Source organism: Manis javanica, chromosome 2, assembly GCF_040802235.1.
Source record: "Manis javanica isolate MJ-LG chromosome 2, MJ_LKY, whole genome shotgun sequence".
Classification (NCBI taxonomy): domain Eukaryota; kingdom Metazoa; phylum Chordata; class Mammalia; order Pholidota; family Manidae; genus Manis; species Manis javanica.
This window is the reverse complement of record NC_133157.1, coordinates 178,622,161-178,647,380: the sequence shown is the minus strand read 5'-3', so window position 1 is coordinate 178,647,380 and position 25,220 is coordinate 178,622,161. Positions and strand designations below refer to the sequence as shown.

Genomic DNA, 25,220 nt, shown 5'->3' with positions numbered 1-25,220 from the left:
ACTTAATAAATCTTTGTTGAACTGCATTGCACTCCTGGTCTGAGTGTCTCTGGGGTCCTGAAGATGTTAACATGCAGGAGAGAGGATATGAACTACTTCCCTTAGCACAGCTTTGCCGACAAAGAACTCAAATGCACCTTGTCCCAAGCCCATCCCATGATCTCCTGTCCTGGCATCCTGATCTGCCTGTCTCCTGTGTTCTCTGAACCTCTCTTCATGACTGGATTATTTTCCCAGAGTCCTAGGTTCGGAAACCATATTGCAGAGCTTTGTTGAGTCTGCTTTCATGGAGTCAGTAGGATTCATCCTTCTCTCTGTTTCCTTATGGCTAAGGCTTTAGGGTAGGTCCTCATTAGTAGGCTTCAATTATAGGCACAGTCTCCTAACACATCTCCGAGTCTCCACACTGCTACTGGTTATCTGTCTCAAACAAGCCCACTTACTGCTTCCCCACATGAACCTGTTTTTACCTTTGCACTGTTTTTACTGAGGCCATGTGTAATCTAATCCTTTTCATTGTCACATCCTGTCCAGGAACAAAACATGCCCTTGGCTGCAGTAGCCTTATACTCTCTGGAGTATCTAAGTGTGATGATGGTGGCGGGACAGGGTGCATCAGCTGATGGGCAAGGGAGCCCCCAACACTGGTGTTGCTTAGACTATTACTCAGAGATCAGGGGTGCTTGCCAGGCCCATTAATTTCTCCTTCCTTTCCACTTTCCACCTTTCTTACATCTCATTGTCACCGACTCTTCCACCAAAGTATATACAAGAACAAAAGCCAGCCCTTGGGAATTTACAGAAATCCTGGTGGGGGCTCTGGGGACAATCTCTGTATCAAGAAACTGGGAGGTACCATCTACATAGGCTTTGGTTTCCAAATACACAATTTGTAGGCCCAGAGTCATTTAGGTCACTAGGCTATAGTTTAACACACTCAAAAGGAATGTATTAATAATTATCCTTGTGATCTCTATAGACATGATAATCTTCACCACAATTTTATTTATTTGTAGGATCCAATCACGTCATTCCATAATTTCTTTCCATTGCGTAGGCAAGAGACCAAAACTTTACTTGTTAAGTTTAAAACATTTCTGTAATACTAATTGTGTATTAGGCACTGTTCTAAGAACTTTACAAATCTTAATTCATTAAACTTCATGAGGTAAGTGCTATTATCTTCATCCCCATTTTGCAGATGAAGAAACTGAGACACAGAAAGGTCAAAGAACTCTCTGCTGTAACACAGTTAAGCTCCTGTCTCTCTGACAGACCTCATCTCATTGTTCCCTCTTGCCCTCTCCTTCTGGTCATCTTTGTGTTTTTGTACAATATACTGAGCCTGGAATACATTCTTTGCTTTTCACTTGGTCCTCAGTGGTGGTAATATTATATTGTGAATGTACTTGAAAGTGGTAGAATTCTAATAGCCACAGTTCCCTTGACAGTGGGAATTGATGAACCTTAATCTAAAGGCCTAATGTGGTTTTTATTTACTGCTCTCACATCTGTGCTTCCCCAAGTCTTCCCCGTCTCTGCAGGGAGGACCAGCACTCAGCCTTGTGTTCTCTGATCCATCCTTCCCCTTGTCTGTTGGGAGGAGCACTGTTCATCCTTGTGCCCCGGCCCACCCTCGGGGAGTTTTCTCTGACTCGTCTCTTGCCCCAGACCCCATCCCTCCGAAGGTCCTCTCAGTTCTGTCTTCATAAGCCGCCCTGAATCTAACCACTTCTCTTCCTCTCCAACAGCACCAGATTAATCCTAGCCACTGTCGCCTCCTGCCTGGACCACTGCAAGCGCCTCCTTTGGTCTCACTTCTTCTCTTGCCTCTTCCAGTGTCCTCTTCCAAGGTAGCCAGACCGTTCACGTCCCTCCTCTGAGCTCACCTCCAAATGCTTTCTGTCACATTCGGGACACAATCCAGTGCCCACCCACACCTACCAGGTCCTTCACAATACTGCCCATGGCTGTCTCACTTTTGTTTCCATCGTCTCCTTCCCCTGCTGGCTGCTCTCAAGCCTACTGGCCTCCCTCCTCCTCTAGCAGCATTCCAAGTAGCTTCCCACCTTGGATGGTCTGTTCACTCACTTGCTCTTCCCTTCTGGAACACTCTGCCCCAGATCTGCCCATGGTTGCTCCTTCCTATTCTTAACCTCTCAGTTTCAAACTTTACCTCCTCAGAGAGGCCTTTTCTGTCCCCATTGCTGTCTCTCCCCTAACCCTGTGTTTTACCTTCATGGCATCTGTTTCTTTTCACTACATAGTTAATTGCTTTTCTGTTCTCTAGGATGTACAGGACTCAGCACCCAGAAAAATACTGCTCACATATTACGAGTTTCTTAAATATTTAGAATAAATGGATGAATGGATTAAGGAAGAAGTAAGATGAATATGGGAGAAGAGAGAGCTGGATATTTCCAAAAGGATTTCCGTTGAGAGCAGCAAGGGTGCTCAAAGGCAATCTATCTAGGGGTGATTCCCTCCTGCTGACAGTGATCCAACTACTCAGGGAATAAGGTGAGCTGGAGCTGCGGGAGCCTTCCTCACCCTGTCCGTTTTGCATGCCTACCACCTGCCCGTGGGGCTCCCCACCCTGCTGGCTGGAGGCCCTGGGAGGAACCTCTGACTGTCATTGCTGAGCAGGGAAGCTCTGCTTTTCTCCCTTTGCCCATTCTCTGGGGTAGGCCTGCAGAACCCCACTGCATAGGGCATTATTGTCTACGTCTGGGAGGTGCTGAGAGCCTGTTTGTGTACTTGGGAGCCAGGTCCTTAAGGAGAAGCTCAGTACTCTGGCTGAATAGCAGAGCCTTTCTCAGGGAGTCTTTCCAAGAAGGTTCAGCTTAGGCCTCCCAGGTAGAGCAATGATTTGTAGCAGTTATAGGTCTCTTTCGATTCCACTGTCATCTCTCCCCATCGATTTTGCCATGTGCAGTTCATAATGGAAATGAGGATAGGTGGTGTGGATGAAGCAGATACTAGACACCTCTCTCTCTCTCTCTCTCTCTCTCTCTCTCTCGTAGCTGGGCACTCCTGGGGAATCAGCTGAATGGGTATTTGCTTCCTTAGCTCTTCTTTGGGTTTCACCAGGTTGGGGTTACCTGGAAGGTGGTCATCAGTTCTGTGGATTGGTTCGTATTGTTCTGTATGAAAACAAATGAAAGAATTAAGAGTACTCCTTGACATAAAAGCTTAAAAGTAACCTAAGCATTTGAGGTGTAACAATTTATAACAATTTTAGGAATACACTTCACTAAAACAGGATGAAAAATATATTACATTCATACAACTTCCTCTACCCAGTTCGTAGGGGGCAATGAAATGTTTATTTTACTGCAGGTTGATTATGATGCTGACATTATAAGGAGGGCTGGTATTTATTTTGCTTTAAGAAAACTCAAGACATCTATGATGCCATATCATGTCTGAAACACAGCTTTGATCTGAAAAAGTAAGGGGAAAAGGCTATGAAGATATGAAGCAGGAGAATCATGTCCCTGTAGACAAGCCTTAGTACTTCTTATTCTTGACTCTCATTCAATATCTAGTCTCAACATTTTCAGCTGTCTTTTTTTTAACCAGCTCAGAGCAGCTAAGAAGCAGCAAATTGGAAAAAAAGCAGCAGAAGTTGCAAGTCAAAGTTACACTGACAGAAGAGAGAAAATGACAGCTGAAAGCAAGATGGGTGAGAGCAAAGCTCGACCAGAATGAAGGTGTGCGTAGACTAGCTCGGAGTTCCTGGCTTTAGTCTGCAAGTCCAGGACAGGCACAAGTCCAGATGACCTTCAGGGCGGGGACATGGGAGGGAGTGGCTCCAGCTAAGAGGATGTGAATCTATAAAAGTTGTTCATGAGTTTTCTGAGTCAAAGAGCTCTGCCCGGCGGGAAGCTGAAATAGGTAACTGGCCAAATGTTGCTTGGTTCATGCCAGATGCTGGAGACCAAAGGACCTTTCTGAGGTAGGTGTTAACAAATTAATGGAGGTGTGCCAACATCTGTATGGGTGGTTGGGTTGATTCAGAGACTAAATTAGAAGAGTTCAGGTTTTTTGTGGCTTAGTTCCCTTTATATAAGTATTTAAAAAATATGCCTCAGACCAGTAGCTTCAAAATAGAGAATGTATGCTCTGATGATCTTAGGGTATGTTATGTCCATAGTATATAGTGCCTTTTTATCTAAACATGGAAATTAAGCTTTAGTTGAGGGAAGTATGACAGCAGCATTTGTGTGACACTTAAAAAAGAAAAAAAAATATGCTCAGATCAAAGTACAAAATAAATAGCATTTGAAAACGAACAGTCTGTAGAATAGTATGACTCAATCAAGCAGTCTGACAAATTGTTTCAATTACCTGCCCCCAGTGTCATATGCATGCTTATCTGTATCCATAGCTTCACTTTCCCCATTACTCCTTTTTCCATGTCTTTCAATGGAATGGATGTTCACAATGGAAGGAAAGAAGGAAAGATCTTTCCTCTTTCTAAAGGTGTTTCCTCCTCCTACATTCAGGGTCCCAGTCTCACCAGTTAATTCTGAATCCTTACTCCATAAATCTGTTCTCTTTCTTTTACTCACATATTTAACCCTTTTCTGTTCAACTTACAAATGGTTTCACAATTCTTCCATCTTAAAAAAAGCTCCCCAGCTCTCCATCCTGAATGTGCTGCCCTTTCTTCTCCACACCTCGTTCCTTGAAGTCTCTCCAAGCGGGGCCCACACCTCCTACATATCCTCTCTCTCTTCTTTTGACTTCTCTCCTCCTGCAATAGGGTTCTGGCTCCACATTCCACAGAAGCTGCTCCAGCTTTCATGCTCTTGCCCTAACCACCAATGACCACCTAGTGCCAAACCCAGTGGGCACATTTCCTGTTTGTTTTAGTTAACTTCTCTTTGGCATCTTAAACATCTCTTCTTCTTTGACTGTCCTTTGTCCACCACTACTTGTTAACACTCATGATCACCTACCTTGGAAATCACTTCTCTCACGTAAAAAATGGAAAACATAATCTTTGCTCTGACCTGGTTCTTCCACCTGTATTTCCCTCCCTTGATGAACACCAGCACCATCTGCCATATCATCTGAGATTGAGCATCCACTACCTCTAATAATGAGCCAGTAAAAGGCAATCGTCTTTTTCTATTACTGTGTTTATGATTTCTAGCATTTCCTTGATTATTTCCTGGAATTTTTGTCTCCCTGCATACATTGCTCATTCGTTCTTGCATATTGTTTAACTATTTTTTCCATTAGTGCCCTTTAATGCTAATCATAGTTATTTAGGATAATTCTGACAGATATCTGAGTCTGGTTCTGATGATGGTTTTTTTTCTCTTTGGATTGTGTCTTTTCTTGCCTTTTGACATACCTTGTGACTTTTTTGTTGAAAGCTGGGCATATTGGATTGCATTATAGGAGCTGAGGGAAATAGGTCTTCAGTGGGAGGATTTATGTTAACCTGGTTAGGAGTTGAGCTGTGTTTAATATTTATTTTAGTTGTAGGTGACAGAAGCTTCTGTTTCCTTTAGTCCTTCTTTCTGCTTTCTCTTGACTTTGAGGTTTCCCCAGGTATTGCTCCTTGGAGAAAGTTTACATTTTGAGCTTCTTTCAGCTGTGACCCACTGTCATTACTCTGGAGCCTGTTGCGGGGGTGGTAGGCGGTGAGAGAGGAGGGGTGGCCTATGATGTTTTGATTGAACCTATGTCTTGAGACTGGCCTCCACAAGTATAGCCCTTTCCCTGTCCCTGTACTTCATTCCTGGGCTACAGCTTTCTCACCTATTTCCTTGAAGCCTGGCTCCTTGATGACTATGGGTTTATTCGCTACCCCCCACCCCCTACCCAGGTGTGATAGGGGTGAGGTGAGGTGGTCTTTGGCCCTGGGGAATTGGCCTTTGTTGTGGTGATTGCTCTTCCCCTCCTCCTGCCAGGGCTGGTCGGGGATCTTTCTCAGATACTCACTAGGAGAACCTGCAGTGGTCCCTAGAGGGAACGCTCAGGGAAGGCCCCTGTCTTCAAGACTGTGGCCCCAGGAATTTCCTCTTTTACACAAGTCTACAGAGCATCCAGCAATTTTTCAAAATTACCATTTGAGCATTCCTGCCAGGCTCTTGATAGGTCCAAGCAAAGTAATTGATTCTCAGGGTTTGTCCAGGTTTTTTTCTTTTTATAAAGATGGGGATGATGACTGCCAATATCTTCACAAATCAGAGCTAAGTACAAAGTTTACTTCATTCTTAATCCCTCATTGTCTACATCTAATTCTATCACTTCTATTTCTAAAATATTTCCTGAAACATTCTCAGTTTTAGTCAATAAATCATGATTTGTTGTCTGGATCATTGTAGTAGTCTCCTGGCCATTCTCCTCATCTCCAGTAATGCATGTGTGCAGTAGATCCTTTTAAGTCTTATCTTAAGACTAGCCTTACTAACATCTTCTGATGGCCCATCCACCTTAGTATAGAATACACTGTCGTCCTACAGGCCCTGCTCTCTAGTCCCACATAATCTAGTAGAAAAGACCAAGGGTTCAGGGTCCAGACCCAGATTCAGATGCATTTTATAAGAACTTTAATATTATTCCTTTAATTTCCATTGCTTTAATTAAGTGACCCCTTTAAATTAGGACATGTTCATGAAAGTAAGAAAACAAATCAAAGAGAAATAAAATTCTTGCATACCAAATTTTAATATATGGTCTGTTTGTTGATATAAAAATATATTTTTGGGGGATTATACATAGTCATATTTTACACTTGTGTGGAGGAAGGGACTGGATCAAAATGCCTTTTATTTTGTCCATGACTGCAATAAAGTTCTGAGGGTTCTGACATTGTCAGAATATACATGATATTGGACATGGATAAGATAAGCATAAGCATTTGACCTATTTTCGACCTCAGGCACTCTTAATTCACTTCCAAAGGCCAAATGAAGTGATAACTGCATGCATCAACAGTCTAGAATTTAGCTGGCCCTGGAGACATTGCATTAGTGTCCTAAGGGTGAGGTCTAAATTAGATGGCAGTCAGGTATGTATGTACACAGGAGCGGTCATTACTGCGGGCAGATGTGCACAGCTAATGGCTGGCAGTGGAGATTGCTGCAGGGGGAATTCCTTGATAAAAATGAGTTAAAATGAAACAATGGATTATCCAGACGGGTGCTTTTCTACAGACTACATTTTTATTAGTGAAGGCAATCAAAGGAAAAAAAGTCATTAAAAATGAAAGCTGCTATAATATATTTATTTAATATCATTTATGTAGCACACAACTGTATGCATATATATGAAATTTTTTCTTTCAGTCTGAGTAAGCTAAAGGAAATAGTGCTTTTATTTTTTTCCCTAAATAAACGTAGATGGGAAGCTGGTACATTAAGGCAACGTAGGAACCTAATGTACAGGGGCAGAGGGACTCCTTGCAAAAGAGTTAAATCTTAATGCATGTAAGCCAAACTGCCCATGATCTCATTACACCACAGAGAGTGTGCAAGCATTGTTCCCCAATCACAAAGAAAAATCAGTGCACAAGTGATCTGTGTATTAGCATCTCTGCAAATCTCAGGCAGGAGCTGAGATTTATATACACTTTACTCACCCCTGAGGAAATACCCATTTTACGCCATTGATAGGCCAGATGTATTTTCCTCTGTGAAATGTGATCAGAATGTAATTAGAAGAGAATACACTGCATATTCAAAAACAAATAGATAGTATTCTTTTAAAACTCCATGGTAGTTTAGAACACGCAGCAATATCAAATTAGAGGAGTTGTGTGAAAGGTTTATTATTGTGTGATTGGGCTGTGTGGTTATATTTGCAACAGTGCACTGATTTAGTTCTATAGCCATTGAGCTGAATTGAAAATTTCACATGTTCAAGAAAACTTTGTCTCTGAATATGATTACTTATGTGATAACATATCTCACAGTAGATAGTGTGATTTCTTGAAAATGCCAATGTGGATTTGAGTCTGTTTTTCTTTTTTTTTTTTTTCCCAGAACCAATTTTACATGGGAAGCAAGAAATGAATATAGCTTTGGGGGAAAAATACACACATTTCTAATAGAACTTGCTAGAGCAATCACACAGACTGCTATTATTCTACTGCATCTGTGCATTTTGCTGTAACAAAGTGATTAATATGCTTCAAATTTTGAACTTATGGACTCAACCATTTTAGTGCCATGTCATCAAAATACACAGAAACCTGACACATCTAACTTCTATGCAATCCCAAGTAGTATGAAATTATATGTGTATTTATAATATCTAGGCATTTGAATGGATTGTATGACATAAGCGTGGACAATTATATACAGGAACATGAATAAAACATGTTCAAATGCATAAACAAGGCAGACACCAGCCAAGAGAATTGTATATGTACATGATGAATTAGGATGAAAATTCATTCTTCAATCTCTTCTAGACTTAGGATCACAGTATTTTATATAACTGAATACTTTATAGGAAATGTCTGGGGAAAAAAGGCATAATTTATAACCTGTGTACTATGAGGACTTTAATCCTTAGTTTTATATGAACAAAAAAGACGAGTAAAACACTATGTTTCTAAACCTCTCTGAAGAGGTCCAAAGAGAGGACAGACTAGTGGCAATGGATTTAAAGACAGGATTAACAACGGTTGCTTCTGAATTCAAGACAGCAGAGACCAATTTGACAAAACAGAATATTCTCATAAGCAGATTTAGGTATCATCTGGGACTATTGATGGGTCCAAGGGATCGATAACACATAACCTTGCTCTGGTATTTGTCAAAACCTTACAAATGTGAAGAATGTCTAGAGAAAAGAAAAGTTTGTGGGTTCACATTAAGGATTGAAACAAGATGTGTGGCAGTTTAAAAAATATGACCCTGAATTCTCTAATAGTACTTCTGTTGAGAGGCCGGGTCATGTCCCTTCCCTTTGAATCTAGGTGGGTCTGTGACTGCCCCAACCCACAGAATGCAGCAAAAGTGATCCTGCAGGCTTCTGAAGCTCCATGTGCAAAGGCCATGCAGTGCCACCTGGTTCTTGGGATGCTCACTCTGGGAGAAGCCAGTCACCCTATAAAGAAACCCCACTGCCCTGAGACTATAATGCTAGAGAGGCCACATGTAGGCACCTGGCTGACAGGCAGTTGAACCTTCAGATGGCCACACCTTGATTCTTGGCAGGCACTCAGGAGACAAGCCATGCTCCCTCTTTTCCAAATCTCTGACTCAGAGAATCCATAGGAATAAAATGTTGTTATTTTACACCACTTAGCTTGGGGCTGTTTGGTACACAGCAGCAGTAACTGGGTCAAGCCAGTATTTCCCAAACTTATTTTTGATAATGGTCACTTGGGGAGCAAGTTAAAAACAGCTTCTCACATTTCACCCTTGGGCTTTCTGACTTAATAGGTCTGGCCAGAGATGGGGGTGGAGAAATCTGTTTTTAACAAACAGTATAGAATGTTAACTATAATAAAATGGCTCCAACTTGCCATATGATTTGTTGGCCAATTTTGATATATGAATTTTTCATGACAAACATATTTCTTTGATTACTGGGAACACACCACTTAAAGGCCTATTTTTCTAATCCCACTTGTGAAAAAGCAGCGATAAGATAGGACACTCTAGTTAAGAGGAGCGAGAGGGAGGCCAATAAGGTTTGGCATAAGAGGGAGTTTTATGAAGAAGGTGGGGCTACAATTAGGCGTTTGATGCTGACAGCCCTGGAACTGGCTTAGAGGAGGAGGAAGGTGTTGGAGACAGAGTATGGAAACGGGAGGGGAGGCAGAGGGTGAATGACTCCCAGCTCCTATCACAGCACCAGGGGTACTCTGCTGCATTTAACCTGTTAACATTATTACTTCTGTCAACAATAATGGCAGCAGCCCAAACCACCTTTTACTGAGTGTTCCCTTTGTGTGCATGGCCCACATATGCTCACCTTGACCTCCTGCCTGGCCACTGCCAGCATCCCATCTTACTCCTCTTTGTATCCTGCAATAATTGGTGCTGTGTCTAGCACATGATGGGTGGCCCATAAATGTTTATTGATAATAATAAAACATGATTGGGAGGTAATATTTATGGGGCACTTTCTATGTGCTAGACACTTTAGTCCTAACACAAATCTGTCATGGGGTAAGATAATTACCCAGTTACAGAAGCAAGAACTGAAGCAAGTTTGTGACTTGTCCAAAGTCATGCAGAATGGGAACGGTGGCCTCTGCATTCTGACTGAGGTAGTTGAGCCCCAGAGCTTGACTCCAAATGCATTAATAAGGCTGTAGGAGAGAATGGACAGAGTCTATCACTCTTCACCCTCCACATACTGCCTCTACCTGGGGCACTCTTGCCTTTCCTTGCCCAGCCAATACCTACACATCCTGTCCTGTCCTCTGATATTTAGTGGGGGACAGGAATGGTGCTGTCATCCCATACAAAATGCCAGTAGCACTCCAGTTAAGGAACACTGTGTAATAACACTAACTAAAAACTTGAAGGGGAGTCCCCATGTATTTACAGGGTCCAGATGGTGAATTATTTTATTTTATTGGTATGGGAGGGAATATTTTCTCTTGACCCTCTTGAAGTGCCAAACTTACATCTAACAATTTATTGAAGAGCTGATTCCACAGAAACCTAAAACAGTAGTAATTTAACTTTTGGATGTGAATCTAAGGATATTTTAAACTTCTAGTTCTTAATGAAGACTATTCATTTTTTGCACATGGTCACTCACATAGTCAACAAATTATTTTGAACACTTTTATAGGCAAAGCACTCCTCTAGGCTTGGAAGATACGGCATGAATAGGACAAAGACCCTGCCATCACACAAGAGGGGCTTTACAACCCTAAAATCCAAGGGGGGACAAAAACATGAGAGAGATGATTCAATTGCTTCTTTTGCAGCCAAGAATTATTTATGTGGGGTCTCTGAAAATATAACTAGGACCACATTTCTTTATAACTAGACAAGCTCATAACCCCCAGGGTGTATGCACTGTCCATGCCTTTCAAGAAACGTAGATGTAGACTGTGTCATTAAAGCCAATTGCTAACACATACCAAGGGCTCTTTGGGGACTAAGAGAATTCAGGATTTATTTAAAATTGGGAGAACAGAAGAGTTGGAACCTGTCAGAAACCTTGCCAGTGCAGTATATTAACTGTCATAAATATTTCAGTAAAATCACTGGTTAAAAGGATGTCAACATTGATCTAATTATTTGCAAGTTGGGCAAAACTTAGACTGCCAAGAATCCTTTGAAAGCAGAATTGGTTGCTCTTTCTTTCTGCTCATTTTCCCAAGCCTCTTTATTGGTGCTAGCCAGGTAGGAAGAAGAAATGTATGTAGGGTAGAATGAGAGTGTTAACTGTTATCATCATTATTTTGTGTTTTGTGTGTGTGTATGTGTTGCTGGTACTTAGGTACTTTAGGTAATATTCTTAATTTGATGGACCGAAAGAAAGAAAGCTAAGAGAGTTTTCTTTTCATTAGCTGAATGTAATTGATGGAGAAACCAAGAGAAATATTTCCTACCTATTCCTAAAGCTTAAGATACAAAAAAGGGATAAAGGGATGCCAGGGGCAGAACGAATTAACAGAACCACAATTAACCACACTGAGTGGTTTCTGTGTGGGAGGATCATTTGTTAAGATATGAACTTTGCTTTGTCTTTTTCTGGCATAAAGTGAAGGTGCCCCCACCCCCGCTCCCCTTTGGGTTTACTTATCTCAGGAGAAGTTTGCCAGAAGGGAACTTCATTCCCTGTCTTTGGTGAAAGCCTAATCTTCTTGAGGTGATTATACTAAAGTGCCCTGAATATTGGGGAAGAGAGGTAAGGGAAGGAAGAATAAGAGAGAGAGGAGATCCTTCAAGACCGATCTTGGTGTAGTGGACACCTATACTTTGTTCTCTCATGGTGGACCCAGTGGTGGTAGGGCCACAGAGGGGAAATGGCAACATGGTGGACTGGACCTATTCACAGGGTTTGCTCATCAAGGTAAGTATTCCATGTCTCTTTTGACTTGGGACCATTGGGGTGGATGTCCCTTTCTGGACAAGTGAGCCTGGGCCATAAAACACCAGCTGTGACCATGTGCATGGGAGATTGGAGGTCTGATGCTGTTTTCTGAGTTTGTGAGAGACTCCCAGGTTTTTCTGAACTTCTGGAGAGGGCAGGATGTCAAGAACTGAAAAGTCTGAGAGCATAGCCTGTTTGCAAGGTGATAAGTTAATTCTTAGTGTTTCATGGATGTTGGCAGAAGAACTATGCTCCTGGGTTAGAAATGAAGGGTAGTTTATTACTCACAGCAATACTAGGAGCCAGAGTACCACTATTTTTGCCTTGATTCCCTAAGCCCTGGTGTCTTGGGTGATTTAAGGAGAGCCAGCTGATAGCAGCACATATAATGGGTTGCTTTGTAGGAAAGGAACCTTGGGTTGAAGGAGCACGACCTTGTGTAATGGGCTGTGAGTGTGCTTGCCCTTTGCTCTGGAGAGAAACACTATCTCTATCTTCCAAGGCTGTTTGCGCTAGAAATATCTTTGGAAAGATGATATGAAACAAAGGGCAGTCAGGACCTCTGCTCACCAGATGTGCAGAAACATGAAAGACTCACGGAGAATTGTCTCCCAACTAAGGGGACATACCGTAATGTCTGAGATTAAGATTCTGCTATGGAATAAGGCTCTGAATTCAGATTTAATTTGGTTAAAAGAAAATAAAGGAATACAGTGCATCTTAAAAACAAGGTCTGTGGAATAAGTTTTATACCCACTATAATGCTAAATCTCTATATGATTTATCTTACTTAAGGGCATGGATTTTGGAGTCAGACAGATCTGAGTTTAAACTCTGGTCATTACTTCCTAGGAAACTCATTTAACCCTCAGTCTCAGTTTGTCCACCTATGAAATGGAAATAACAGTTTCTGCCTTGAAGATGATGTGAGGAATTAATGAGATGCTGCCTGGAAGGAGTCTAGCACATTACCTGGCATGGGGTGAGTGCCAAATATTTGGGAACTATTAATATTATTTAAAGGTATACAATGTAGTAACACTAAATGTGTGTGGGAAATTGTGTAATTGAATGTAGAAAGAGAGAAAAGACTTGTTTTTCAAGTTTTCTGCCTTATCTTCAAGCTTCTCATTCATTTTATATGGAAGACTTTTTGACTGGATAGATTAGGTTTGAAGAAAATTCAAGTTTTCCATACCTTCATCCCTCATACTTTTGTTTGAACTGATACACAATGGAGGAATATTATTACTTTACAGAGAAAATTAGAGATAAAAATAGGAAGGCCTGAAAATCCAGGCTGACCCAAAGACAAACTAATAAAACAATGGACCCAGGCTAGAGGCCAGCTAGTTCCTTAAGGCTGCCCTGTCCATAGAATAGGCATGTGGGCAGGCCACAAATGGCTTACCAGTGTATCTAAATAGTGATACCTTCAGTTGGAATGTGGCTGAAGAAGTCTCTGTGGTGGCTAGAGGGTCCTCCCTGGGCCTGTCACCTTTGACTAAGAACAGATACCATATAAGAACAAATCTTGTACGTATATCATGGTGAATATTATTAATAACACTGTATTGTGTATTTTAAAGTTGCTAAGAGAATAGATCCTAACAACCGTCATCACAAGAAAGAAAATTTGTAACTATATGTGGTGATGGATGTTGTCTTATTGTAGTGATCATTTCACAGTATCAAATATTGACTTACTACATTGTATGCCTGAAACTAATATAATATTGTTTGTCAACTGTATTATCAGAAAAAAAGTGAATCTTATTTTCTATGTGTGCCATGATGTGTAAAAGGTTGGGAGGCAGTGATTTAAAGACTGAGAACTTTAGATCCACAATGGGGAGAATTGTCTTTGGAGTTAGGAAATGAGGGGTAGAGCATCATTAAAAAGCTCAACCTGAATTCAAGATTTATTAAATGCAAGCAGGGATAGGATAGGTGAACTCCAGGATTCCAGGAAGGCAAATTATTTGCCATTGATTTGCCCACATGGTGTTGCTAACTCAGAGTTGCTCAATACAGGAGAGCCTATGTGGGGATCCAGCTGTGGGTTGTAAGAATCCTGGAGTTTGGTGGTTGAAGTTCTACCTCTGCCAGTGGGCTTGGGGGCTGGGGCTTACCTGTAGGGCAACATACTGTCATTTGGTTACAAAGCAGAAAGCCACTTATCTGGGAAGTAAGGTGCCAATGCCACAGTGAACCCAGAAACCAGAATAAAGTCCTATCAACTGCCCAGGTTAGTGGCTGCAGGCTCCTTGTACTTCCTCAATGTATGTCAAGAAGGCAAGCTAGATGCCTGAGTCTGGAGCAGGGCCAGATTTTAAAGTAAAGGCATAAGTGGCTTTGGGTTTGAATGTTAGGAAGAAAGCCAGGCAGAGAGCCAAGCAGACCACAAACCACCCCCAGGGCCCTTGTGGCTGTGCTGTCAAACCTAGAAGTCACCAGCTGACCACCCCCACCCCAGTATCAGTTAATAGTTTTGTTCCTTGCTGAAGTTAAAGAACAGTTGGGTTCTGGTCTCCCACATCATATTACAAGACTGCTTTTAACTGAGTGGTTAAGTAATAAGCTCAGATAATCATGCTCAGCTGTTATAGCAGCATTTGAGTCATTCATTAACGTGGGGACGTTAATCTGCTTTATTATAAATATAGGACAATTACCCAGATGATGTGTGAAGCTTTTTCTAAATTTCTTTTTTATTTAGTCCAACATAAAAATTATCATATTGTGCCTTTGCCATGGGTACATGTGGATGAGCAAAAGCTGATTGATAAATGGGTGTGGTTTCAGGAATCAATTAGTCAGTAAGGACATTAAGGCCTTCTTCTATGACTGGAACTAGGTATTGGTGGCATGGGGACCAAGAATTAAAAACTATGGGCATGTGTCCCAAAGGATTTCTGAACTAGCGGGAGGAGGCTCAACTATAGGGAGTCAGGGTTGGTGAGAACTTGGGAATCTCTGGATATTGGATGCTGTGGTGTGGAGGTGCTTTGAAATGTCAACCACATACTGGAGGAAGGTAGACACATGCAAAGATAATAGTTTAGGTCTCTGATTTGAATCTTATGAATTGCATCTCTGATTTGCATCAGTTTAAGACCAGGAGGGTTCTGTAAAAAAAATAAATCATTCAATCCAATGTAAGGTAGGTGACTATGAAGAGGGGCAATCCTTTAGAGAAACAGCAACAAGAAAAAGATGGCAAGTCTTTGATTAACCGAACTTTGCTACCCTTTGAGAAAGACAGTCACAATGATAGGTCTTTGATCCATGCTAAGAATTGGGGGGAACTTCCTACCCTTTAAACTTCTGTGTTTTATTTTTTTAAGCTTTTCTCTCCATGGTGGTTATTAGTGTGTTTTAGGGGAGGAAAATAAATTTCAGGAAATTGGAGCTAGTGGGCTATTAGTTACAGGAATTGTACTAGTGAGTGGTCCACTATTGGCTGTGCTGGTTGTACTGAGGCTCCTCTGTCACTCCTGGAGCTCTGCCTTACCCCTTCATACAGTAGTGATCATTTGTGGGAGAATGAAACAGAGAAGGAAGCTGTGGATAAAATGAGAGTTCCTGTGGCCAGGATTCTCACCTGACCCTGGTTGACTAGCTCACTGCACACCTGTGGGCAATACATGGCTATTGACTCTATATAAAGAGCTCCGCCCAGTGCTCTGGGTGTGACATGGTGGCACAGCTGCAAGGCTGCAGGAGAGCAGAGCAGAGGCTGGAGTGGTGACAGCATTGAGGACAGAGGCCCGGAGGATGCCTGTGCGGGACGACTGTGCAGAGAGGCCCAGAGGATAGCTGTACGGGATGGCTGTGCAGGCAGAGAGGCCCAGATGACAGCTGTGCAGACAGAGGCGCCCAGAGGCAGAGACTGGCTTGCTGCATGCAGACTCGCTCTGAGTGAATGGGATTTTAGTGACTGACCTGCCACCTGGAAATAAAGTTGGGTATAACTCTTTCACCCCAAGAACATTTTGGTGTCAATTTCTTTGGTCCCACCGAATCCATAGTGAACTTGCCTGGAGCTGAAACCCATTGGCAAGACAGAAGCCATATCTCACCTTGCTGTGGACGTGGGCTGGAGAGAAGGGACTGGCTGAAGAAGGAAAGACACAAAACAGGGGCAGCAGGAACTCACTGAAAACAGGCACTCAAAGCAAGGGGAACTAGGAAATGGAGTTCTTTTGAGAGTCCTGAGATACTGGGAGATGTTAATTCATTGCTTAAGCAATTTGAAAATTGATGCTGAGACTGTCCCACCATCTTTTCCCCCTTACTGCCAGAAAGTTATGGGGACATCTTTGCAGCTGACATTTGGGTTATAAAGGACCTGGTGTTTTCCTGTGTGACAACAAGGAAGGAAGGGGTTAGTATTGTAGAGACTGTGTTAGATTCCACAATCAACCTTGATGGGGAGAAAACCTTAAGCAGGTGGTTTAGAAGAGCGGGAAGATTAGCAGACCTTCACCTTCCCTCTCTGTGGTCTGCAGTGGAGGAGAAAAAGAAGCCATGTAGCTTGATAAATTGTCCTGGATACCCTGGTAATTTCCACAGAAATACACAGCCCTCACGTGCCATCTACCCCCAAGGAGGGTGTCAATTGCTAAGGCATGCTTCATAAATTCAAAGAAATTCAAGTAAGTGGAGCCACCAGGGCTTCTTTGAAGAGATCTGACTTCAGTTTGATTCTAAAGAGGAAGAGAGATTTGGCTAAGGAGAGGTGAAATAGTTTAACGATTGCTCTATCCTAAGTGTTTCCTATGTGTTATTTTACATATGTTGTTACTTCATTTAATCTTTGGATGGTTTATATAACAAATGACTAAAATGAAGTTCAGAGAGATGAAGTCCATTTTATGATAGGTGGTGGGGTTGCTCCATATCTAAGAACTTCTTGTGCAAGAGTGTTTTTAGTCACTACACTCTTGGTCCATAGGTCAGACTATGTGGTTTTAAATTGGAGACAAGAATGCCCTTCTGGAGGCTATTTTGTATAATGAGGAAAGGTGGAGTTTGAGTTATCACATGCACTGGAGGTTCTCCCAGAGTTTAGTGGGAGGGATCAGGGTGCAAAACATTTTGCAGTCTGTGGGCAGTTCTGTACTAAGAAGCATCACCCCAAATGCTGAGTTCCTCTGCTGAGAAACACTAGAGGAGAAAAAGCATAAATGAAGTAGATGAGGCAATGGAAACTGGAATTGCCAGCAGTAGGAGGACATATGAGGGGCTGAATGGAGTTGTGTCTAATCAGTGCACAGACTTAGACTGGGGAGAAAAGTTTGCTTGCTTCTCAAACATTTCAAATCCTTTCCCACTTCTTGCTGGTTATTCCCTTAGTTTGACTTTTCTTTGCAAAGCTCACTTTTGTCCTTCAGGTCCTAGAGCAAATATAGTCTCCTTAAGTAGGTCTTTTCAAACCACCATCCAGTTTATTTCATCATCCTTGTTTTCGTTATGTTTTGTTGTGTAACAAAGTGCCCCAAAACTGAACAACTTCACACAACACTTACTGGCTGTGTACATTTTCTGTGTCTCAGGAAGGTGGGAGCTGGTGATCTGGCCCAGGATCTCTCACAAGGTTGCAGCCCAGCTGTTGGCTGGGGTGGCAGTCTTCTGAAGGGCAGAGGGATCCACTTCTAAGACTAGAGACACTTTTGTTGGAAGCCTCAGGTCCTCGCCGGTTGTTTGCCGCCTCTCAGTAGGCATGTGTGAGTGTCCTTAGTACATGGCAGTTGGCTTCCTCTGCAGACTGAGGCAGAGCATGAGGGAGTAACCAAACCAAAGCCACAACGTCCTTTATAATCCAATCCTGAAAGTGACATACCATCACTTCTTCTGTTGTCAGTCAGACCAACTCTGTCAAACGTGGGAGGGGACTTCGCTGGGGCATGACTATCAGAAGGTGGGATCACTGGAGGCCATCTTGCAGGCTGGCAACTAGAGTCCTGTGGATTTTCTTCATAGCTCTTACCCCAGTTTTAAATTCTCTTGTTTGTTTACCTGTTGGTTATTGAGCTCTTCCTCACTAGAATGAAAATTGTACTAGGGCAGAGAAACTTACCTGGCTACCTCCTGACCTCCCAGCCCATAGTAGAGTGTCTGATACACTAAATATTGTTGAAAAAATGAGTATGTGAGTGAACCAAATGGTAAAATATAGGAAGTCACTAACTAACCTCCATTTCTTCTGTTTATTTTTATCACATTAGTTTGTGATAATGTTAGGAGTTACTTAGAAGATCACTGACTGGACAAAAAGTCAGGAGCATTGATATAGTGTCAAGTTCACTTTTTTTAACTTAATAGATGACTTAAAATAATTAGCTATATTCTTAGTCTTTCATTGTGCCAAATACAGGCTCTAGTAATAAAAATAGTGTGGTGTAGTATATCATAGTTTGCTTTCACATTCTATACTTCATTTGATCTTAACCATGCCATGTTTAATTGGATAGAACTTTGACTTAAAGATGAGGTATTGGAGGTTTGAAGAGGTCAGTGACTTACCAAAGGGATACACTAAATGGGTAACATGGGACCTAAACAAAGCCTCTGTCTCCAAATAAAAGGCACAGTCCCTGAGTCTAGAGTACCTTTGTTTAATGCTTATATAATATTTCTCTCATGGTAATTTAAAATAGTCTATTATAAAATGTTATTTTCAGAATAGCATACTTTCTTTCATATGTGCGTGGACTATTTCTTGCATACCAGGGTGGTTGTATTAACTAACATTAGGGCGTGGGCGTTGAATTGTTTATTCAATTTAATTTAGTTGTCATCTTTTTACTGCCTGCTGTGTGAACCAGAACTGTGCTAGATGCTGCATATAAAAATGGTGAACAACCTATGTGCCTTGATTTTAAAGAATGAGATTTCTTGTACTTTCTTTTCCTGATTCTAAAAGCAACTTAGGTGTTTTCAGAATTTTTGTAAAATATCGAAATGTATAAAGAAGAAAAAATTTGCCAATGGACCAACCTCCAAATGTAAACTACCCTTTAACATTTCAGAGTATTTCTTCCGAGTGTTCATGTATATGTGTATGCATATGTACTTCCCTATAACATTTTAATGCAAGAAAAAAAAGTGTTTTCCCATGTATATTAAATGTGACTTAGCCCCTAACCTACTTAGTCTTGGGTTGGCCAGCAACTCCCTTGAGGTTGTAAAGGTCTCCATGGGCTTGCACAGTCTGGGAAAATTGGGACGTCTTCTGATCTTCAGTGCTTGTGGTCCCAGCCCTCATAGACAGTTCAGTGGTGGATGCTCCCTGGTGTCAGGGCTCACAGGGAACTTCTGTTCTGGCCTGAGGTCTCCAAGAGCCACACCCACCTATGTGGAGCATAGAACAGAACCAGGGGGCAGAAACTCATCAGTTAACTCCTCTGTCCCCCAGTCCTAAGAAATTTAATTCTCTCCCTGCCTTTGGGCCATGCCATCTTATTCTTAAACCTTTCTCTCCCTTACAGCTCCAGCTTGCTCACTCTTGCTATGTCCAAAATATCCAAGCTGTTAACTCCTTTTGGAGCAAAGGCTTTGCTGTTCTTCAATGAGTTGGGGATGGGAATCAGATTTTCACCCTCTTGCTAATGATTATTCAGCAGAAAAAAGAACAAAAGACAAGATGCTATTTAATTTGTTAATTACATGTGCTACTTTCAATATTTCTCTCTACCTATATTTAAATTTAAATGGTACTAAATATAGTTTTGTATCCTGCTATTTAACTGATGCTGTATCCTACACATATCCCATATTATTGAATGTTTCATAAGAGACAAGATTTTCCTACTTTTTGGTGTTACAAAGAGTAGTAAAATCAATAATGTTGAGCACAAGTCTTTGTTCAAATCATAATGATCAATATTTAGAATAGATGGTGGGTTTCTGCTCATCTGGTTTGGGAATGAGAGTAGAGTAGGGAGACAATGAGAGAAATAATTTTTATGTAAGTGGCTTGGAATAGAGAAAGAATACCAGGTGCAAAGGTGGCAAAAATGGGAGAGGCATCAGCAACAATGTATTTAGACATGCCTCCTTAATCCCCTGACAGCTGATGGCATATATTCTAGATCTGACCTGAAAGAGTGGCATAGTCTAAGGCCTTTCTATTCAGAGTGCGGTCTCACACCAGCAGCATCTGCAACTTAGCAGTTGCTACAAATGGAGAATCTCACACCCTAGTCCAGACCTTGATATAGTATAGATAGCATCACTATTATCCCATCCTCAGTCTCTGTATGCTAACCAGCTGATAAGCCTGCATTTTTAGTTTATAGCCTAATTTTCCTTTCCATCATCACAGAGCCCATGTTTGAAAATGCATAAGCAGTTATTGCTATTATGATAATGACTATTATTACTCTTACCTTGTTTTTATAGGGTATATTTTCTTTTAAGAGCTGAAAAAGCTTAAGAAATATTGTATCACTAATCCTTATAATATCACTGTGAAATAGGTAGGTGGCAAATATAAACAAGTATCAATATTATGCTAATCATACTTAAGTATATGGTGTGAAATGCTGAGCTATCTAATGAAAGCAATATCCTTTTGCTGTTGGTGAAGTATTTATGTTTATATCTCTCATGTTAAATCACTGAGGGATAGGGCTTGTCAACCTATTATGTTTTCCTCTTTTCTCTCATTTAGGTAATATTCCTTTTGCATTTATATGGAAATGGTTCAGATATATTTCTTAAAAATTCTAGGCCTGAAAGAGATTTTACAAGCATGACCTCAGCAGTGGCCACTATATCAGGGAAATAACATACTTTATGTTACCAAATCAAATTGAAATCAAAGGCTGTAATTTAGTCCAGTCAGCTTATGTATTGAGGCATTTCTGGACTGAGTCCAACCTCTCTTTCCATCTTGCCAGTTGCTGTGTCACATGAGTTCTTTCCAAACTTCAGTCATTTATTTATCACATTCACTAATTCTATTCTTCATCTTTAAAGACAACTTATTTTTAAAATCTTAAATAAATTTTGCCTAAAAGGAAGTTTTATATTACCACCACAATTGGAAGACCAGTAAGTACTACTTGGTGTAAAATAAAGTAACACTAAAAATCAACATCATGAAACCAACAGCATTATTAATTTCTAGCCTGGAGACTTTGAGCCTGGGGCTGGCTCTCTCTGTTAAGAAGAAAGATGTAGCAAGTACTAGAGCGGTTGAAAGATACATTGGCACACAAAACTGAGACTGTCTTCTTGAGACAATTAGGAGAATTAACAGAGTTACTAGGAGGTTATTTCTTTGACTTCATGATTCAGTGTTAATGCCTACATATGTACTCCTCAAAATCAGTTCCTTTAACTCCCATAATTTTGAACATTAATTCTCATGTAACCAAAGCGGTCTACCCAGTTTCCCTCATTACTCCCACTTCCTCCCACTAAATACTTCCTGCTCTGTCTTTGTAAAGCTCTCATCTGGTAAGATGTCTTTGACATTCTTAATCATTTCAGACTTCATGATTAATTTTAAATTCCTTGTGGCAAGGTCCTTGATTTCCTGGGCTTGTGGAACTCTGTCTTTTTAATTCCATTTGCAGTACTCAAGTCATATTTATTATACACCAAGTTAATGGCTGAAAATCTTCTTGTGGGAGAATCTGTTTTCCTTACTAGCCAGGTATCTCTTTTTCAACATGGTGCCTTGCAAGCAGCAGGGGCTCAGTCAGTAGTTGTTGCTTATTTGAGATAAACTTTCCCTGCATTAGCTCCATTGATTGTGTGAATGTCCATGTGCTGACTGGGGCTGTATCTACTGTAGATCAATAGCTCTGAGGCTTCCTGTTTGACTGTCACTCTGTTCAGTGTCATGACAGCTGAAGTAGAAACTTTAAGCAGCCTATGTGGACACCAAGTTCTAATTTAGATCTGCTTTGACCTGAAGTTATGGTTTGTGCTATTCCTGACATTTTTAGGGACCTTAAAAAAGCCCCATCTAACTCAGAAGAGGTAAATTAAATTGAATGGAAACTTTAGGTTTGGATTCAATCTAGGAGCCCAATCATCTAAAATTCATAGAAAGCATCCCTGGAAGAGGCAAGGAAACCATCTTAGACCATCCAACATAGTTTTCATTATTCAAGCCCTTCTTTGTTTAGTGTGTGCAATCTTTCAGGCTCTCTGCAATGACATGATTGCTTCCTTTTGGGCTCTGTTTGCCAGTTAACTAAAGGCCTTTGGCTCCTCTCCTGAAACGTGCTCATTTGTAAGATGTGGGTGCACTATTCCCAAGCAGTACACCACATAGACAAACACGTCCTTACCACTGAAATCTTGACATCTCACTTGGGTAAAACAGAAAGTACCAAGATTGTTATCTAAATACAAATAACTTCCCTTGTCTGAAATCTTTCCATTGTGAAAAACTTACAGGAATTTTAAGATATTTGATGATTATAAGGACTTTCTCCAGAAATATACTCTTTTTGCAGAGGCCTAGTCTTCAACTGTGAAGCTTTTCAAAAACAGCTAGAGTGCATTTTAAACAACACAGAAAATTATTGTAAAAGACTAGAACTCACATAAGAACCAGAGGTGTCAAATCCAACCAGGAAAACCGATAGTTCCTTCTCCTTTTTTTTGGTTACAGGTGTTGAGATTGTATTTTCATGGCCTCTATAAAATTGCCAGTAGCTGTAGGAATACTAAAGGGTTAATCTATTCCATTTACTTAAATATTCCGGACCATGATGAAAACATTTTTGCACCTAAGAGGAAAGATTGTGGGTGAAAAACTGAAGATACATGATTTATCACTCCCCTCACAAATAAAATTTATTCATTGCATCCACCAGCCATCACACAGATGGTCAGAAAATTGGCTTTGTGTAGGGATGTGGATTCAGGCATGAATATTAATATGAGACAGATGTAAACGCATATTAATATGCATTTGCTTTGCATGGACTGACATTACAATATTTTCATTAAAGAAACTGCATTTGAAAAGAAAGTATAGGTCACCTTTTACAAAACACAAAATTGTATAGTAGAATATATTTGTTGGCTTTAGAAAACTGCTGTTGATAAGAAATGGAAAAATTAATGTTGAATCTGTGGTTGGATGTTTACAACATGGCAACAGAGGCATCAGAAAGATTCTGTTCCTCTGGATTGCAATTAAACTCTGTTTTTGAACTTTAGCCATACAGGGTATAGGCTGCCACTGGAGCAGTCTAGGAAGCAAAGTCCTGTTTGGTTAGGATACACAGACAAGTATAAATTATGAGGAGACTGAGATAAGCTAAACTATCTAGAAAGATCCATTCACATCCTGAGACACAAATTTTCAGTGTGCAGTTGCCGTAATGGCAGTGATTCATAAAAGTATAAGATTTATGCAGGCATGTTACTTTGGAAATTTTTTTTCTGGTGCAGGACAGCATTTATGCTCACATCAGCGCCAGCATCTGTGCTGTTAGTATCTGCTTATGGTAGCATTGTGCTTCCTTCCCAAGTGGAAGGAGAGAACGTGACATTGTAAAAAGCTATTCACATGCTTGCTGCTTTGTACTCACAAACCATTCACAGGGTGTTTTGCCACTAAAATATTGCTTACTGGAGAGAACAGCAGTTTTCTTCTGTTTGCGAATCCCTTTAAAACTGCTGTGTTGCTCTTCAGACAAACATGATTACATCCCAGCACATGAATGTGCAAGTTAATCATTATAAATGATCTGTTATTGATTATTCACTTCAGTGACTTCACTAATCCTTACAAAACCTCTGTGAAGCTTCTGAATTCCATTCTCCAACCCTGATTTTCCCATCAGACTTCCTCATGCCTTTCCAGCTGCCTGTTCAGAAAATCCATCTGGAGTTCCAGCAATGTGTCCCAAACAGAGTTGACATCTTCCCCCTGGACACTGCATGGAATACTTGAGCAAGCATGAAATCTGGTCTGGAGTCATGAAGTGATGTATTCAAATCCTGGCTCTGTCTCTCACAAGTCACATATCTAGGCAAATCATTGAACTTTTCTGAGCCTCAGTTTCTTATGGGTGAACAAGGGGATAGTTTTAACAGGTTCCACAGTTATTGCATTTGATTGTTTGGCATATTACTTGTGAGAACTTAACTTACAGAAAATTACCTAGCATGTCTGGCACATAGGAATTTCTCAGATTTTTTATAATTTTCTATTTCTTTTACTGACCTAGTTGCTTTCCAATCTCTGTCTCAATTCAATTACTGTTCATTCTGTCTCTGTTCATACTCATCTTTACTGTCATTGTTCTGCTTTGGCCTTGATTACACTTCTTCTGGTATATAACCATTTATTATACAATGCTTTCATAAAAGGTCCTCAGGTCCTCCTCTAAACCATGGGACAAGTTGATTTTCCTAAAGCACAGCACTGATCAGATTTCTCCTTTGTTCAACATCACTCAGGGTGCTAAGATTACCTACCAAGTAAAACCCAAACCCTTCATTGAGAGACAGTGTGTGTTTCTGCTGAGCCTCGAATCTGTACTCGGAGGCTGGGCTCCACCTTGGAGCCTCCACATCTTCAGGATTTCTTTTCCCCAGACGTGCTCACCTTCCTGCCTTGGCATTGCCTGGGCCCCACTGTTAGAGCACATCTCCGACTTGTCTCCTGGCGGAGTCCTACCCATTTGAATAACTCCTCTCCCAGGAATTCTTTCCTCTGAACACCTAATGCATTTGGTTTCAGTCCAATAAATGTTTACTGAAAAGTTGATTTGACAAACACATCTATAGAACTCTAATTCATTCAGCCTGCATCACAGACTTACACACATCTGTCCTATGTATGAGGAAACCGAGGCACAGAGAGTGACTCCCTTGGTCTCAGGGCTGTTAAGGGGCAGATTTGGAACTCCAACCCAGGCGGTCTGGGACATGAACATGTGTTATTAGCCACATGTGTTCTATGTCATGCTGCTTCTCAAGTTCAATGTTTCTATTATTTCATGTGTCTTCCCATCAGTTTTAGTCCTATTAGTGTACCATTGCAGTTCTCTGTTAAAAAAACAACAAAACAAATGAAGCCAAGAGAGTGTTTGTCTGGGTTATTGAATAATTTAGCTTATTCTGTCAGGTTTGAGTCAAAAGATCAAAACCAATGGCTGTCTGTAAGGTTCTAAATGAGCATAGCGATTCGATTGTGGATTTTATCT

At 40.9% G+C, this 25,220-nt stretch overlaps 1 long non-coding RNA gene across 4 annotated transcripts in view; it reads left to right on the top strand.

Moving 5' to 3' along the window:
* Positions 1 to 25,220, top strand: part of LOC108393479 (uncharacterized) — a 98,293-nt gene that overhangs the window by 66,574 nt on the left and 6,499 nt on the right. For 2 of the 4 annotated variants that reach the window (XR_012128314.1, XR_012128313.1), the window contains one exon: positions 12,886 to 13,015. This is a non-coding gene — a long non-coding RNA (uncharacterized lncRNA). Of the gene's footprint in view, positions 1 to 3,595; positions 3,959 to 12,885; positions 13,016 to 25,220 lie in introns of those variants that run through there. The other 2 variants (XR_012128315.1, XR_001852252.3) reach the window with 2 other exon arrangements.